The following is an 18,855-nucleotide window of genomic DNA, read 5'->3' as shown; positions in this document are numbered from 1 at the left end:
CTTAGATAAATACTCCATAGGATTCTCTACGGCCTGAGTGCTCTTTCTTGGTGTTGCTCAGACTCAAGTGAGCCATCGTACGTTGAAATGGTATCATTATGAGCCAAATAAGCAAGTTCTGTTGGTTTTTTCTCCCTAGTAATAAAAAATCATTCGCATTGAAAAGACGCCGAGTTACCCATACATAGTTACACAGCCCAACCGAATGTCTCCCTGTTGGGCAGGTAATCAGGCAGCACTTGAATTCTGACCTGAGAATAAGCCCCAGAGAGAGGATGGACCCCAGGTGCTGGCAGGGCGCCGCTCCCCATGGCTATTTGTACAGGGTGGTTATTCTCCCCTGAAAGAATGTTGGGGGTGGGGGTAGTTAGGTGTGTGTTTGTTCCTTGCATCGTAGATATGCTTTCGTGTGACCTTCAGCAGTGTTCCTGGGACAAGGGGAGCAGGAAATGGGGAGGGCATTCATCAGGCAGTTGGCATTTGAACGTAGACACTGTTCATCTTTGGGTGCGGATGTGCTCTGGTTGCCCAGGCAAAGCCGTGTTCATTTATCAGACATCTATCTGTGTACTGTTTAGTGCTCAACAGTTGCGGGTAGACCTTTGCCAGTTGTTTTCCCATCACACGTGGCTCGTCTCTCCTGGCAGGGGGGAGGAAGGTGAGAGCTGAGGACGCAGTGCCTGGGAGCCAGGGCGCAGGGCAGCCCTCGGGACTGTCAGACCACCTGGGGGGCTGAGGTGAGACAAGGCCGGGGAGTGTTTGATCCTCTGTGTTTATTCACGGGCATTAGTAAAGCTTTTTTTCATAAATGAGAGAAACAAAATCACTGCTGAAAAATCCTCCATGTATTGTTTCTGTAAACTATAGGAAACATTAAAATTTGAAGATGATATGGTTTTTCACAAGTGCCTATCTGTATCTGTGTCGGCCTCATTTTTTGTTTGTTTGTTTGTTTGTTTTTGAGAGGAAGTCTGTGTCACTCAGGCTGGAGTGAAGTGGCGTGATCTTGCCTCACTGCAACCTTTGCCTCCTGGGTTCAAGCGATTCTCCTGCCTTGGCCTTCCCGGTAGCTGAGATTACAGATGCCTGCCACCACACCTGGCTAATTTTTGTATTTTTAGTAGAGATGGGGTTTCACCATGTTGGCCAGGCTGGTCTTGAACTCCTGACTTCAAGTGATCCACCCACCTCGGCCTCTCAAAGTGCTGGGATTACAGGCGTGAGCCACCGTGCTTGGCCATTAGTATCCTGTTAATGATTGAGAACCTCAAGCATTGGCACCAAGGAGGCTACAGGAGCGTCCTCGCAGGTGGGAGTGGGCCGGCCAGCTGGCTGGGTCAGTGGTGGGGCTTGGCCAGGCCATTTTTACTTTTCAATCTTGAAGTAACACAGAGTTTCTTGTTTGTTTCCAAGGGTTCTCATGTGTAGGAATCTTGGTTTGGGTTTGGATGTGTTGTTTTTATCTTCCCTTGAGAAAGAGCCATAAACATTATTTTGAACTTATTTGTAAACGAGGTTACTCACAGGGTCACCTAAGTAATAAGGCCCAGTTGTCATCTAACCCTCGTGGAAACATCACAGGTGAGGGTTGCTAGAGGAATCACTTGAGTAATCTGCTTGGAGCAGGGTTTCTCTGCTGTCGTTTTAGACTGGGTCCTGCTTCGTTGTGGGGACTATCCTGTGGACTGCAGGATGCTTAACGGTGTTCCTAGCCTCTGCCCACTAGATGCTGGTAGCACCCCCCCTCCCCAATTTGTGGCAATCAAGAACTCTTTTCCTCCTCCAACTCCATTGAAGCTTTGGAGGGAAGAGTCATCGCTTGACCCTGAGTACTTTGTGTTGAAGGATTTCAACTGTCTTGAAGGATTTGTTTGACAAGATTGTGGGTTGGCTGCACAAGGTTTGTTCTAGCACCTTAGGAAAACTCTCTTGTCTCCCTTCTTACTGTCTCGGGTCACACCCTGCTCCGGAGCCATCCCCGTGAAGTCTCCAGCTTGGCTCATTATGTATTTTCTGAAGGGTACCCTGCATTTTCTAGCTGATTGATGAGATGGGTAGAAGGTGATACCCATGTTCACCTTTGCTCTCAACCTTTTGCAAAACACCCTTTTAAGTGACTCTATAGATGTTCCCTTCTCTGTGGGAAGATTAGAGGGCGGCAGTGCCAGGAGCAGGTTTTGACAAGTGGTTTCTTGTGCCATCACTTTTACTGAGGTGGTGAAAGATTGTACAGTGCATGCCTGGGATCAAGCCCTTTAGCTGGTGATGCCAGGCCCTGGCTGCACGGTAGCATCCCTGCGGAGCTTTTAAGAATCCTGCTGCCCAAGCTACACCCTGGCCCTTACATCAGACCCTGGGGGTGGTGACCCAGGCATCTGTGGTTTTTAGAACTTCCCTGGTGGTTTCAGGTCAGCAGCAGTGTGCCTACAGCATCTCCTTTACAGAAACTAACAATTTTCCACCAGGAGAGGGGCTGGGAGTTGGTCAGATTAATGAAGGGTAAATGTAGGAGTTTCCCAAACTGGCATTTTGTGAACATGAGGCTTTGGAGTCACTTGTTTGGACAAATGACCTCTTTCCATCAAAGCCAAGGCCCCAATTTAGCTAGGATATATAATTACTCTAATAAGTTAATAAGTTCACAGTCATGAGTTTTATATTTCCAGGACTACAGAAGTTGTAAAGGACAATAACTGTATGGTTTCCTGTTACAGTTTTCCTAAAGCAAATCCGAGGTCAGATTCTAGCATATGCATGAAGGTGGCCTTTGTCTATGGTGGATTTGAACCTGCCACTCATCAGTTCTACTCCACTCCTCTGCCACCTTCAGTTTCTTTTCTCCTCTGTCCTCTTCCCCTTTAGCTCAGCTAAAGAGCACACTGTTCTGGCTGTTGTGAAAGATGGCACTGAATCTGTGTGGCTCTGTCCTCTGGGTCACTGGCAGATGGAATCTAACAGGACAGGAATCCTTGCTGGAATGTGGGTGGTCTCTGACCTGTCCTTCCTGGCTGCCTTTTTCAAGCCATCCCCTTCAAAGGCCGGGTTTCATTTGATCCTTGCTGCTCTAGGGGTGGTAGAACACATTTTCTGTAAAGGAGGAGGTTCAGGGGAGTTTGCCAGCCTGGGCAGGCTTACTCTGTGCATTACTTCTGGAAATTCCTCTAGTTGGGGGGTGGGCATGGAGGTAGGGGTGGGAGTTGAATGAAAGCAGGAGATAGAGCGTGTGAGCTGAATGAGTGAAGGCCTGCTGAGAGCCACGGGCTGAGTGTTTCCCGATGCTCAAAGCAACTCAGTGTCAGGGCACACCTCCCCTTGAGAAACTCAGAGCTCAGGGAGAGTAAGTGGCGTGCCCCAGGTCATACAACTTGTGAATGGCAGACAGGACCTTGTGCCAGTAGGAGCCATTGACTGTAGGGGACAGAACAAATACTTTATATATATTTTTTTAACCAAAATATCTTTTCCTTTTCTGAAAAGAAATGGGGAAATTCAGCAGTATTTGTGTGAAATGTATAAATTTGCCTACTATCATATATTAAGGCTGTGTGTGTAGGAAATAAAGAAGACAAATAATTAAGTCCTTCTCCTCACTTTTTAATCCTGTGTCACATAAGCAGTCGGGGTATAGCTGCTTCCATGGACAAATCGTATTTCACCTGCTCTGCCATTGATTGAAAGGTACACCATTAGGAGAAAGTAAAACATGCTGCCAATTACATGATGACATGCCATAGATCATAACGTGCAGCCTGATTTCAGAGATGTTAAAATGTGACATCATGCATCTTAAAATCAGTGAAATACAGTATGTGTAGATGCTCCTTGACTTATCATGAGGTTACATCTGATAAGCCCATTGTAAGTTGAAACTATAGTAAGTCAAAAATGCATTTAATACACTTAGCCTACTGAATGTCATAGCTCAGCCTCGCCTGCCTTAAACATACTCAGAATACTTACATTAGCCTACAGTTGGGCAAAATCTTCTAACACAAAGCCTGTTTTATAATAAAGTGTTGAGTGTCTCATGTATTTATTGCAATACTGTGCTGAAAGTGAAAAACGGAATGATTGTACAGGTATTTGAAGTTGGGTTTCTACCAGTAATGTTGAAAAGTTATACCTGGAACCATCATACATTGGGGGCCTTCTATATCCATGTATTTTTTTTTTTTTTTTTTTTTTTTTTGAGATGGAGTCTCGCTCTGTTGCTCAGGCTGGAGTGCAGTGGCTGGATCTTGGCTCACTGCAAGCTCTGCCTCCCGGGTTCACGCCATTCTCCTGCCTCAGCCTCCCGAGTAGCTGGGACTACAGGTGCCCACCACCATGCCCGGCTAATTTTTTTGTAGTTTTTTAGTAGAGATGGGGTTTCACCGTGTTAGCCAGGATGGTCTCGATCTCCTGACCTCGTGATCTGCCCGCCACGGCCTCCGAAAGTGCTAGGATTACAGGCGCGAGCCACTGCACCCGGCCTATCCATGTATTTTTAAAGTTCCCTTGGATAAGCCCTATTATGCAAATATTCCTACCTGAGTAGAAACCTCAGGAGGCATGAGGGGATTTAAAGAGCTATTTGCTGCTATGTCTGACTCCAGAAGACACCTTTTTGTAGTATTCCTATGAGCTGCACTGGATATTGCCTGTAACTCTGCATGTTCCCTTCTACTGTGCAGTAAAGTTCTGGACGGGACATTCACACACAGGACGCTGGCATCACTCTTCACTTTCATCTTCAAAGCAACAAACCAAACTAAGAGAGTAGCTGATGTTCATGATAAAGTTTTCTTGAGCTCTTGCACTAGGCTCTGTTTTGACATTTAGTAAATAGCTTAAACAGAGACAGGGAAGTTTAAAGAGTTTTAAGGATGGGTTTAGAGAAAGCGTTAAGAAGCTACCTGTGGTAATCTCACTTCGTACCTGTATTTAAAATTCACAGCTGGTTCCAACAGCTTCTTATATCTTTAACAAACCCTGGGCCGAGCAGTGAGGGGCATGTCATGGCCATGGGGTCTGGGCTGGCCATCAGGGTGCATGTTTTTGAAACTCTTCTCAGAACCTGATTGATAGCAAGTGAAATGAGCAGAAACCATGGAAGATGCCAAGCAGGTGACCAATGCGAGGGCAGCCAGGCATCTGGGATCTCCCTCAGTTTCCTCAGGACTGAGACGATGACTGAGGGAATGCTTTATAAATGATGCAGGCTAAGGATAGAGCACTGGGTTCGAGTCCCATGACATACCCATGGGGGGAAAGTAGCCCTTGACTACTTTCAGAACTGTTCAAGAACTGGGGTCGTGCAGGGCTCCATAACCAACTGCAGGACAGAATCTGCTACTAAACCAAGGTCATGGCCCATCTGACCCATGACTCCAGTTGGCCGGTGGGCTGGCTTTCCTGTCTGTTGCTTTATGGGGCCATGTCAGCATGATGAGAAAAAGTGAGTTTGGTTTAGGCAGCCATCATGTCAGTCTCGCCGGAGTGTGTTGGTCTCAAAGAATCAACATATGTTTTCATTTTTCTGATTTCTCCTTCAATAGTATTTAAGAAGCAACAGTTTAGTCAATAATTTCATAGCTAATATCATTTCCTTCCAAAAGAGTTTTGCCCGGTCTCATGTTTCCAAACCAGGAGGCCTCTCCTTTCTGTTGGGTAGCTACGCAGTGGGGTGGGCCTCCTCTCACCGCAAAGCTTAGGGGCCCATTCCCACCTGGGATTTGAGGTTATTGGTGCAGTTTTTAAAAATAATTGTATGCATTAATCATCTGCTAGAAGGCAGTATTTGTTATTCTTGTTAAGTTACTCTATATACTAATATTCTTTGGATTTATGGGTATTACACATGTGTTTACATGTAGTAATTCCCAGTTTACGTGTGGTGGGAAACTCATGAGTAAGGAGGTGATTTCTGTATTCTTTTGTAAAATCATTTTTGTAGGTACTTTTAATGTGAAGCCTTGTGGGTTTATAGCATGATTTTGAGGTGGTGCTCTTTCATATTTTGAGACAGAGATGTTGGCCAATGGACACCAATAATTTAAAAATGACCTTGGGAGAGATTTGGAGGTCCAGTTGACCTCATATGATTAGCAGAGAACAAAGGTGTGGCATTTCTTTTGCTTTCAGAATAGAAAATAGAGACACTTCTTTTGAGTTTCTCTTCCTTTTCCTCCCCACAACACAGTTTTGCCCAATAACTGCCTTTTAAGGTCAGGTTAGACCTACCTGGTGCATTGATAAGGACGCACTGCTTTGAGAGTGGATAGGGAGGCTCACAGAGTCCTTCTTGGCTAACTTCCACTCTGCAGCATCTATGACATCTGAAAACTAGGCTCAACAGAGTAAGAAACCACAAATTAAAACCTTGGGCAGCCAGTACTATGTTGAAGCGAGAGTCCACTTAACTCATAGATGACATTCCTGAAGTCTGGACTTAGTATATTTTGGTGCATGTCACTTGTTCATCTAAAAAAAATCATCCTGGCCAGGCATGGTGGAGCACGCCTGTAATCCCAGGCAATTGGGGAGGCCAAAGTGGGAGGGTTGCTTGAGGCCAGAAGTTCGAGACAAGCTTGGGCAACATAGCAAGACCTTGCCTCTACAAAAATTAAAATTAAAAAAATTAGCCAGGTGTGGTGACATGTACCTATAGTCTCAGCTACTTGGGAGCCTGAGGCGGAAGGATCTCTTGAGCCCAGGAGTTCCAGGCTGTGGTGAGCTTTGATGATACCACTGTACTCCAGCCTGGGCAACAGAGTGAGACCCTGTCTCTAAAAAAATTAAAAATTAAAAAACACCCTGAAATATGGGATGCTCAGGGGTGAGGATACTAGTCAGGAGCAGGCAGGGGGCTATTTCACCAGAAAGCACACCCTCCAAGCACGTTTGGGGTGGGCGTGCATGCGCAGTGGAAGAGAAGCAATACAGAAAGGTTTTCTGCTAGAGTATGAATGCGCTTCCCCCTAAGAGTTCCTGTGCATATCTGCAGTGTTTATGAGACACCCTACACTGCCTAGGATTCTTCTTTTCATGTTAATAATAAGACTGCATCTTTCAGAGATCAACAACAACATCTTTCATATTCAGAGAGGTCAGAGTAATTGAGAAACTGGCAAGTTCAGGGAGAACACTGTGAAACAGCACTGTGTGATCATACAGCCTTCTGCTCAAAGGGGAGGTCTGTGTGTGGGTTTTAGTGCTGATACCAAGAGGGCTGCCACAAATATCTGCATTAAGGAGATTGTTTTGTTTGTTTGTTTGTTCGTTTGTTTTTTTTGAGATGGAGTCTTGCTCTGTCACCAGGCTGGAGTGCAGTGGCCTACTCTCGGCTCACTGCAACCTCTGCCTCCCAGGTTCAAGCAATCCTCCTGCCTCAGCCTCCTGAGTAGCTGGGACTAAAGGCGCACGCCACCACGCCCAGCTAATTTTTTGTATTTTTAGTAGAGGTGGGGTTTCACCATGTTGGCCAGGATGTTCTCAATCTCTTGACCTCGTGATCTGCCCGCCTGGGCCTCCCAAAATGCTGGGATTACGGGCGTGAGCCACCGCGCCCAGCCAAGGAGATTGTAAAGAGGAAATGAGAGTAACATTTCTTTTCTGGCTGTAATTGAAATAATTGCTTTGTCCTTGTAAAAGATGTTAATGTCTCCTGCAGCCCATCCTGCTGAGTGAATTTGGAGGCAGGCATCATAGTAATTGGTTAGTCAAGAAATAGTCATATATTGCTCTTTTTACTCACTTATCTGTAAGTTGTTTTTAAAGCAGGTTGTTTTCCCTTTAATCAAAATCCAGTCTTTAGAGCTCTCTTATTCCTATGTGTTTAGAGAAGCAGGAACCCTCTGAAGCATCCGGAAATCCTTGAGAAACAAGACAATGGCCAAACATCAGTTTTATTTGTATGTTACAGCCCTGTGAGGCAGGTGGATTATTTTATCACCCTCATGGGACAGATACCATGCGACCCAAGGAAATGAAATAACTCAATTTTTTATTTTAGCTAATTAATTAACTAATTTTTTGAGGCAGAGTCTTGCTCTGTCACCCAGGCTGGAGTGTAATGGCACAATCCCAGCTCATTGCAACCTCCACCTCCTGGGTTCAAGCGATTTTCCTGCCTCAGCCTCCCAAGTAGCTGGAATTACAGGTGCCCGCCATCACACCTGGCTAATTTTTATATTTTTAGTAGAGACAGGATTTCACCATGTGGGCCAGACTGGTCTCTAACTCCTGACTTAAGGTGATCTGCCTGCCTCGGCTTCTCAAAGTGCTGGGATTATAGGGGTGAGCCACCGCACCCGGCTGAAAGAACTCAATTTTAGATTACTCCTTTTATGAAGCTGTGGGACTCTAGGCTTCCTGAGGGCAGGGGCTGTGTGGTATTCCTTGTGGAATCCACAGCCATAGCCCAAGGCAGCACCTGGGATGTCCTAGTTGCCCTTACATTTGTTGAGTTGAGTTGAAAAGTGAACACCAGATCAGATCTTTTGCCTCTTAGGTCTTCTCACCACAGACTCTGTGTTCTTTCCACAAAGCAACCCTAAATTGTCCCCGTTTACATAGGACAGTACCAGAGCCCAGAATGGTGAAGGGACATGGCCAGGATTTTCTTGAGTCCCCATCAAATGTTCTTACTGTACTACAGCTTCATGCATGCAGGTACTTGGGGATGGGGAACACTTTGAAGTGGGATGGGTGGAAGGAGTTTGAAGATTGTCTGCATGAAGTTAGATGTCTGGACTGCAGGACCCTGGTTCATTACAGTGTGTTAATTACTCAGGAATAATTATGTCTGGCTGCCTGGCTGTCCTTTTCCCTGCCGTCCATGTGGAATTAATGAGAACACTTTGGTTTCAGTCATTCATCAATGTTCTTTGTTCAGCTTCTGCTTTCCTAACTGCAAATAAATTGCTTATAATAGCAAGTACCTTTTATTCTATTGTTAACACTTGAGAATGTTTAAAGGATGGGTTTCAATTGGATTCCTTAATAGAAGGAACTGGCTGCTTTTCCAGGGCAAAAATTACCTGAATGGCAATAGCAAACTGTGCAACTAAGTAAAAGATTATGGGATGGGAAACATAAAAAGGATATAACAGCTAAATGGAAAACTGTGACTGAGCACCAACTCATGCACACCCAAACCGGGAAGGACAGGAAGGAAATAAGAAAACAAAAGTGATTTACTTTTGTGCCAAGCAGCACAGACTCGCAAATCAGTTAATGGGTACGGTAAATGATGATGTGCTTGCTGTTCGGGAGTTTATTTCTCAGTGGACTTGGTGGCCATCCAGGAACTCATCAAATCAACTTAATGGAGAGTTAAATGGCTCTTGAAACAAGCTGGCTTGAAGCAGCTGGGAGCCAGGGCCTGTGTTCGCTTGGCTTAGTGTGGCTCCGCCGCAGGGTGGGCATCCTCTGGCAGAAGAGCTTGTTTTTCTCAAGGAAGAGTGGGTCTGAGGGGAAGCTGCTGGAAAACAGTTGCCTGTGTCTCCAAGAAAACGCCTGCTTCCTTGATCCTATTCAGACCTGCCCTGGTGTCCTCAGGAGCTCTAATGCAGGGCAAAAAAAAAGCACTGTGCTATGGAGCCAAGCCTAATGATCTTCAGACAGGCAGAAGCCAGTTCTAGATAGGACAAAAAAAATCCCAGTTTGGTGGGAGTATGTAGGCAGGTGGGACACATACCTGGTTAAGAATTTTTGTTTATTATGGAGAGTTTCAAACATATACAGAGAATAATGTAAGGATGCGTGAGATACCTGGCTCCAACCTTTCCACAGACTGCTTTTATCTGTTCCCTCTCCTGCTCTCCCTCTCTCCCTCTGTATTAGTGCATTCTCATGCTGCTAATAAAGACGCACCTGAGACTGGGTAATTTATAAAGGAGAGAGGTTTAATTGACTCACAGTTCCACATGGCTGGGGAGGCCTTAGGAAACTTACAATCATGGCAGAAGGGGAGGCAAGTCCTTCTTCACATGGTGGCAGGAAGGAGAAGTGAGAGCCGAGCAAAGGGGGAAGCCCCTTATAAAACCGTCAGATCTCCTGAGAACTCACTCACTATCACAAGAATAGTATGGAGGAAACAACCCTCATGATTCTGTTACCTCCATCTGGTCCCACCCTTGACACGTGGGGATCATTACAATTCAAGGTGAGGTTTGGGTGGGGACACAGCCAAACCACATCACCGTCGTTTCCTTTATGCTGACTATTTCAAAGCAAGTCTCAGATACCTACACACATGTTATTTAGTACTTCTGAATTTCTTATTTTTGTATGGAAAATGTAAAGCATATAACAAATGGAAGGAGTCCATGGTTTATACAGTTTTCCCTTAACAAAGCTCACCTTTAGGGAGGAAGTGTGACACCAATAATATGACTACAATAATACTGTGGACTTTGAAAACACATGCACTACTCATGGACCTGTATGCCTTTGACTTTCACTTTGAGGTTGGCAATAGAAGTTATTACTGTTACTTTTCTACTTATCACAATTAAAACTGTATCACCTTATTAAAACTATTTAGAAAATTTGAATGAGTTACTTTAACTACTTGGGGAAATTGAGTAATTTACTTTAAACTGCTTTTGGTGGAGCTACAGATGGAGAAGTCCCGTGTGGAGGAGCTAGAGAAGATAGTCTAATTGTGATTCATTGATAGTTTCCTGTTCCTTAGTACAGGACATTGTTCTAGCAGGCTAGTAAGGCTGAACAATTTTTAAATGACATATCCACATGCAAATATATAACATACGTAAATGAATTGATAAATGTAATCACATGTTACATATTGGCATTTTATGTTTTCCTTTTCTTTACTTTTCCTTTTACTTGCATGATTCTGTCTTTCCCAGCACAGTATAGGTCCAGTCCTAAGCACAGAAGGTCTTAGTACTACAGATAAATATATTAGTTTACTATTGATGCTGTAACAAATTACCACAAATGTAGTGGCTTAAAACGACACAAATTTATTGTCTCATAGTACTGTCGTTCAGATGTCGGAAGTGGGCCTGCACTAAAATGAAGTTTTCTGCAAGACTGTGTTCCTTCTGGAGGCTCTAGGGAAGAATCCATTTTCTTGCTCATTCCAGCTTCCAGAGGCCATCTACATTTCTTGGCTCATGCCCTCTTTCTTCATCTTCAAAGCCAGCAATGGCGGGCTGAGAGCTTTCCCTGCCATTTGTCTGGTGCTCTCTCCTGACTCCCTCTTTCATTTTTAAACACCCTATGATGGCATTGGGTCCACCTACATAATCCAGGATAATCTCCCTATTTCAAGGTCAGCTGATTAGCAACCTCTACTCCCTTTGCCGTGTAGCATGATACAGTCACATATTCTGTGGATCAAGGACGTGGATATTTGAGGGGCATTATTCTGGCTACTATAGGAGGAAAGCAAAACTTCAGAGCTGGTGAGGTTGGAGTTCATTTATTCTGTCTTACATTTGCATAGTTGAGAAACTGAGGCCCAGGGCATACCATTTATTGTGCATGACTGGATACTTCCAAATCTTCATCTAATCTTAGGACGGCCCTTTGAAGTGGGCATTTTTATATTTCATTTTTATATGTCTTTAAGATAAGAAAACTGAGGCTTGGAGTAGCTAGCAAACCTGCCCTAGGTCCCATAGCTAGCAAATGACAGAGAGCTGAGTCTCACAGCTGTGACTGGCAGCTGCCCGGGCCCACTGGCACCCTTTCTGCCGCTAGCTAGGTGCATGCGGTTAGCTGCCAGGTCTCCGGTTTCCCGGCTGGCATTCTTCTCCTGTTCTCCCATTCTGCTCACTCACATTTGCCTCCAGTGACATGAGTAATAATACATTTTCCAGAACTTCCTCTTTGAAAGATGGAAGTATCATCGGTGTTATCAAACCTTTTCAATTTTTGTAGCTTCTGACTTCCTTCTTTAATGGACACTGTATTTTCTTCATCCCCTTGGAACATTAATTTTATTGTAAGTTACTCAGTTCAAACACATCAGATTTTTGTGGAAATTCTGAGATAAAAACTTCTCCTGGTTTTCATTTCTCACCCTGCTTCCTGCTGCTTCTTGTGACTATGTCCCATATTTTTTTATATTTTTATCTTCTTTCTGTTTTTAATTCTTTTCTTTTCACAGGTTTGGATACTTTTTTTAGAGTGTATGAACCTGATTTGTAACTGTCCCATTTAAAGCATGGTATGGTTTTTTTTGAGTAGCATCTGTTAGGTTTTTCAAGTAGCATCTGTTAGGTTTTTTGAGTAACCACCACAGCCCCCTTTATTCAAGACGGGGGCACTCACCTGGTGGTTTTCTTCTGTCCCTTCTACTTGTTGCAAGGATGTGGGTTACACCAAACTTCTCTACAAGAGTCCTCCATCCCGCCCCCCACCCCCCGGAAGTTCCCTGGCTCTGACGACTAGAGGCTTATGCAGGGAGTGTTTGGGAGGGGGTGGCCCTGAGCAGGGCAGCCAGCCCCCCTGAGCTGTCCGGCTGTGGCCTTCTGTGGTCTCCACAAATCCCATGATCTGCAAAGACATTACAGCTGCCAATGGAGGATCAGAGCAGTGAGTTCACCTCCCACCTCCTGATTTTGAGAGGCTTTGGGAATTGGAGATTTTCAATTATAAGTAAAGTTCATGACCTCATTTTTATGATTAAAAATCAATCATTATATATAAAAAGAATGTATATTTTATGTAAACTAAATAATTTAAAGAATAGTAAAAAGAATACCCATCTTAGGAAATAGAGCATTATCAATTGGTTGCCAGATCCAAGTATGTCTGTCCCCCATTAATGGTGTTAATTTTTTTCTTGCTCTCCTTTACAGTTTGCCAACAATGTGTGTATCCCTCGGATGTACATTGTTTAGTTTTCCTTATTTTTGAATAAGCCAAGAGACGGAGTCGCACTGTAGCCATCCGTCTGCGGCATACTTCTGTCACTTGGCGGTATGCTTGTGACATTCTTACATGCTGATGCCGGCAGCTGGAGTTCATTCATTTTTACTGCTCTTTATCATTCCGTTGTCTGGATATACCACACATTATTAGTCTCTTCTCTTGTGTTTTGGGTTGTTCGGGAGCTTCCAGGTTTTTGTTATTACAAAACATGTGTCTGTGAACATGCGTCACTGTTCGTTTCCCGGTGCCCACGTGCAGCAAGTTCTGTAAAGTGTGTTCCCAGGAGTAGATGTGCAGGGCCATAGGGTGTGCATATGTTCAACTTTTATCTTTTTATTTTTAATTGTGGTAAAACATATATGACATAAAATTTATCACTTTAACCATCTTTAAGTTGCAGTGCAGTGGCATTAAGTACATTCACATTGTTGAGCAACCGCCATCTATCTCCAGAACTTCTTTCATCTTGCAGAAGTGAAACTCTGTACCCATTAAACAACAAGTCTCCATTCTTCCCTCCTCCCAGCCCCTGGCAACCACCATTCTATTTTCTACCTCTATGAAACTGCTATTCTGTGTACCTCATATAATTGGAATCATACAGTATTTGTCTTTTTGTGTGTTTGGCTTATTTCGCTTAGCATAATGTCCTGAATCCATGCTTGGTCCACGTTGCAGCATGTGTCAGAATTTCCATCTCTTTTAAGGCTAAATAATATTCCATGGTACTCCACATTGAGTTGATCTGTTTATCCATCAATAAACACTTAGGTTGCCCTCACCTATGTCTGTTGTGAATGAGATGCTATGAACGAGCATACAAATGTCTGTTCAAGTCTCACCCTCAGTTCTTTTGGGTGTGTACTTGGAAGTGGGATTGCTGGATCAGATGATACCTCTACTTTGAATTTTTTAAGGAACCGCCCCACTGTTTTCCACGTGGCAGCACCGTTTTACACTGCCATCAGCGATGCACAAGGCTTCCAATTTCTCCACATCCTTGCCAACTCTGGTTATTTTTTGTTTGGTTGTGAGGACTTGAGGTGAAATATCTGAAGTGCTGAGGCTACTTAAACAGGGGCTGTCACTCTTATCAGCATTGTCATTCTTTGAAGTGTGGAGAGGGGGAATCCCATGGATTTGAATCTAGAAACCCTGGATATGTTAAAGTGGGCATTTTCATGTCCTATGTGGAGTAAAAATAAGATTGAGGATACCTTGGTTTTCCTTCTTGCACGGAAGCCTTCTCTCGAGCTGTACTGTGGTGTTTGCAAACCCTGCTGACAGGGGCCCCTGCACTGCTCCCCATCTCCTTGCCCATGTTGGTGCAGGAGAGAGGGGGTCTCCACAATGTGCCAGAGCTGGGCCTGGGCAGTGATGGATGTGGGTTATGGATGTGGGATTATTAAACAGATAATTATCTCATTATATCAAACAACAGTCATGAATATATACCCGAGGACCGCGTGTACCTACAATAAATGCAAAAAGGGTGGTGGGAGTGGGGGCAGTTCTATTCTCAGAGAAAGGAGACAAAAGTGGAATGGGACAGGGAAGCCCATTTAAGATTTAGCTGGAGAACCTGGACTGCCAGTTCCGTCTCTCCACCCACACTGAGCATCGTCACCTGGGGCCTGGGTATCGCGACGATGCTCACCCTTCCGGTGTCCTGTGTTGGCCCGGCTCTTCCAGGTGGAAATCAGAGATGGTGAGCTTTTTGGAGAGACAGGTCCAGAGCCCACACCATGCCTCTTGTGGTCTGGACACCACTGGTCCACACAGGTACTGACTCTGTCTTTTCTAGTACGGCTGCAACCAAGGGGCCACCCACTGAACGGCTTCAGAACCTGAAGCTTATTCTTTCACAGCAGTGGGGACTGCAGTCCAAGATCAGGGTGCCTGCAGGGCACGCTATCTGGAAAGGCCCTAGGAGAGAGTCTGTTCCATGCCTGGTGCTTTGCTCCCTGGCCTGTGGTGGGGGCTGCAGTCCAAGATCAAGGTGCCTGCAGGGCACGCTGTCTGGAAAGGCCCTAGGGGAGAGTCTGTTCCATGACTGGTGCTTTGCTCCCTGGCCTGTGGTGGGGGCTGCAGTCCAATATCAAGGTGCCTGCAGGGCACGCTGTCTGGAAAGGCCCTAGGGGAGAGTCTGTTCCATGCCTTATGCTTTGCTCCCTGGCTTGTGGCTGAGCCACCCAAATCTCTGCCTCTGCCTTTGTCATCACACAGCCTCTTCCCTGTGTGTCTGAGTCTCAGCTGCCTTCTATGTGTGTGTGTCTCCTCCTCAGCTTATAAGGACACCAGTCATCTTGGATCCGGCCCATGCAGTCTAGTAGGTCCTCCTCTTAACGTGCAAAGACTCTGTTTCCAAATAAGGCCATATTCCCCAGCACTGGGGGTAGCACTTGAACATATCTTCTTGGGGAAATAGTTCAGCCCACAACATACAGGAAAGCAGAGAAGCTGAGTAAGCCCTAAGGAAGTCTCGCTGGAATCTGACACTGCTCTGCCCTGCGAGGACAGGATCAGTGGGCTTGCATTTTCTGTTTTTTGTTAATAATTATCTGCATTGTGTTTTTCCTGAGTGGCTCCAGATGGATAGCCTCAGCAGCCCTGCACAGGTTCCTGTCCTCATTGTGTCCTCCTTGTGTGCCCCATGCTGGAGTCCCACTGGCAGGTTGTGAGGAGAGCTGCCTGGTTGTCACCCACACACCTAAGCTGTGTCCTACCTCCAGGTCATGTTGGTGCCCCTGGTCTTCCGTCCCCAGACCATACCCCTCAGAACTGCTTGTGGCTGCCTCACTTGGGGCCCTGCACCCCTGTCAGCTCTCTCCCTCACACAGTTTCCTGGTTCTGCCCTGTTGCTTTCTAGTCTCTCTGCCTGCACTGAACCGAGGTGCCCAGACCTCACACCAAGCCGGACCCCTGCCCCCATCCCTCCCCTGCAGTCAGTTTTGCACAAAGCTGCCAGGTAGGTCTTCTTGAAGAGGCCTCACAACACTAAATGTATTCATGTATTAGTAGGTGCCAAGGCAGGAGGATCGCTTGAGCCCCCAGGAATTGGAGACCAGCCTGGACAACATAGTGAGACACCATCTCTACCAAAATTTTAAAATTAGCCAGGCATGGTGGCATGCACCTGTGGTCCCAGCTACTTGGGAGGCTGAGATGGGAGGATCGTTTGAGCGCAGGAGATCAAGGCTACAGTAAATGATAATTGTGCCACTGCATTCTCACCTGGGTGGGTGACAAAGCAAGACCCTGTCTCCAAATATATATGTGTGTATATATATATATATATATATATATATACACATGCACACACACACACATATACACACATATATATATTCTGAATATATATATTCGTGACTCCCCGAAATAAATTCAGTTTATATATATGTAAATAAATTCTGAAGACTCTACATGTGTGTGTATATATACACATATATTTTTGTATTAACGTTAATAGTAATATTAACATGAGTTCAGGGTATTAGCCAGTTCTGTCTTTCGGGATGAAGTCCCTGGATTGAGGCAAGACTTCAGTGAAGGAAGCCACGTGGTTTGTAAAATGAAACTGACAGGGGACCTTTGTATCTTATGTTCAGGTGATCACAGCTCCTTCTTGGGGGTCATCACAGTCACCTAAGAGATTGAGTTCCTTCAAAGCAGTTTCTTGTGCACAAGGACAGATGGGGTGTCCTCTGTTCACTCTGCTAGCACATGATGCTGCCGTCAAAATGGCACACATCATCTCTACTTTTAGTTCTGTTATAAATGGAGACCCTGGACTTGCCTCAGATGACCTTGTGAGATATTTTATTTGTTTGGCAGCATTAAAAGGTGGAGCCTTCGATCAGCCAGCAGCATTTTCCATTCCTGGGACATCCCTTCTTATGCAGCATCTGCAAGCTCATTTCATAAAGGCATGGGAGAGCAATTGGAGAATGACAGGTGTGCTGTGGCACCCCCAAATGCAGTTGCCGCTGCCTCAGGCCTTACCAGTAATGACACTATATCAGGGTGGGGAGGACAGTAGGGACAGGTTAAGAGTTGGCCAGCCTGGGGCTGCAAGCCATGCTGTCACCATAGCAGGAGGCAAGGTGTATGGAGAGGCCAGGCTGGCTGCGGACGGACCACATGGATCTAGGGTCCTGGCTCAGGGTGTTCGATGCACTCTGAAGGCAGAGGGTGCTGTGGTTGAAAAACCACAGGAGGTTTTTCAAGGGAGAATGATATGGGCAGTTGTATCTTTGGAAGGTAAGTGGAGGAAGAGTGAAGTGAGAAGACAGAGCCAGTGGAGAGGCTGTGGCCGTGGCCTAAGTGAGAAGAAAGCAGAGCCTGAGCTTGGGCAGATCCAATGGTGGGCCCGAGAGAGTGACAAGAGCACAGGGATGGGGTTTGGCCACCTGTAAATACCTGTAAGCACAGTGCCTCCCACTGGCCCTGGCCCTGGACCCCAGCGAACAGGGCTTAGGGCATGATCCTGGATCGTACAGACATGGGGGCCTATTCTTTCCTTGGCAACTACGGGACTTCGGGCAGGTTGCTTAATGGCTTGAACTTCAGTGTCTGCAACTGTAAAACTGAGTTGTTGGGACCCAGCTATAAACTTGTTTCGATGTTTCAGTAAAATAAAGCTTTGCTCTAAGAGTAACTTTACTACTAAGACTAACATAAAACTGTATTTTCAGTTTGTTTCTGTTAACCCATAGGGAATATTAAAGTTGCTGTTAGCTGGATGGTAATGTCATTTTATTTTTTATATTTGTTTTTATTTTTATTTATATTATTTTGAGACAGAGTCTCATTCCATCACCCAGGCTGGAGTGCAGTGGTGTGATCTCGGCTCACTGCAACCTTTGCCTCCTGGGTTCAAGTGATCCTCCCACCTCAGCCTCCCACTGAGAAGCTGGGATTACAGGCTCATGCCACCACACTGGCTAATTTTTGTATTTTTAGTAGAGACAGGGTTTCACCATGTTGGCCAGGCTGGTCTCGAACTCCTGACCTCAAGTGATCTGCCCGCCTCAGCCTCCCAGAATGCTGGGATTACAGACGTGAGTCTCTGTGCCTAGCCAGTAATGTCATTTTATGTCTTTCCCTGGTGTGACTGCCTAAGCGAAATATGCCTGGAGAGAGCCCAGTCCTGGAGGGTGCCCCTCCTCCAGGGTGGGGCCCCACCTGCTGCTCTCTGTGCCCTGGGCACCATGCAGAAAAGGCTGGGCAGCTCGGGCCAGTGCATTCTGCGCTTGTCTCCTGGCTGGCTGGAGGTGCAGAGGAAGGAAGTAAGTTTCTATCTTCTAATCAGATGGAGAGCAGGGAGGAGGTGTTGAATGCTACCAGTTCTTCCTTGGGGTTACAAACCTGGACCCCAAATGCCTATATCCAGAGGACACTGCCCTGCAACGGTCTTGAGAACATTTTTCTAGGCATGGGAAAAGTTGTAACAAGATTATGAACATGCTTTTTGAATGCATTGCAGTTATAATCAGATTATGTGTCTGATTTAAGGGAGTCTTGGCTTATAAGAGTGCTTTATTTTCATTACAGGGAAATGACTTGCTGGTAAAACTGAATTTATTTCCGGGAGTCCCAAGCTGGTCCCCCTTTGGCATGGCTGGGAGTGAGGCCCGCAGTTGCCTTCTCTGGATGCGTTGATAAAGTTACTGGCAAGCCGGCCTGAGTGCTGGGTAGGGTGGACAGATGCAGTGTGCACCGTGGCCAGGCCCTCTCGTGCTCCAAGGAGGAGGAGGATGGGGTGGACAGTGCCCTGGGCAGCGGGCCCCCAGAAGGACCAGTGGGTGTGGGCATCTGACTGCATGTGTGCATGACTCACGCACACATCTTTTCCGCACATGGACTGTGTCTGGATTCTGTTGAGAACAAAATATTTATGCAAAAAAGGTCTGTAAGGCTCAGGCTGCTGATGACTTTGCACTTTCACTTGGATGTTTATGTAGA

General features: G+C 45.7%; 1 protein-coding gene across 11 annotated transcripts in view; it reads left to right on the top strand.

Moving 5' to 3' along the window:
* The window catches only part of MTCL1 (microtubule crosslinking factor 1), a 125,888-nt gene that overhangs the window by 25,703 nt on the left and 81,330 nt on the right, over positions 1-18,855 (top strand). The window lies entirely within an intron of this gene.

Source organism: Pan paniscus, chromosome 17 (assembly GCF_029289425.2).
Source record: "Pan paniscus chromosome 17, NHGRI_mPanPan1-v2.0_pri, whole genome shotgun sequence".
Taxonomy (NCBI): domain Eukaryota; kingdom Metazoa; phylum Chordata; class Mammalia; order Primates; family Hominidae; genus Pan; species Pan paniscus.
The sequence above is the reverse complement of the archived record's forward strand: the minus strand, read 5'-3'. Positions and strand labels throughout refer to the sequence as shown.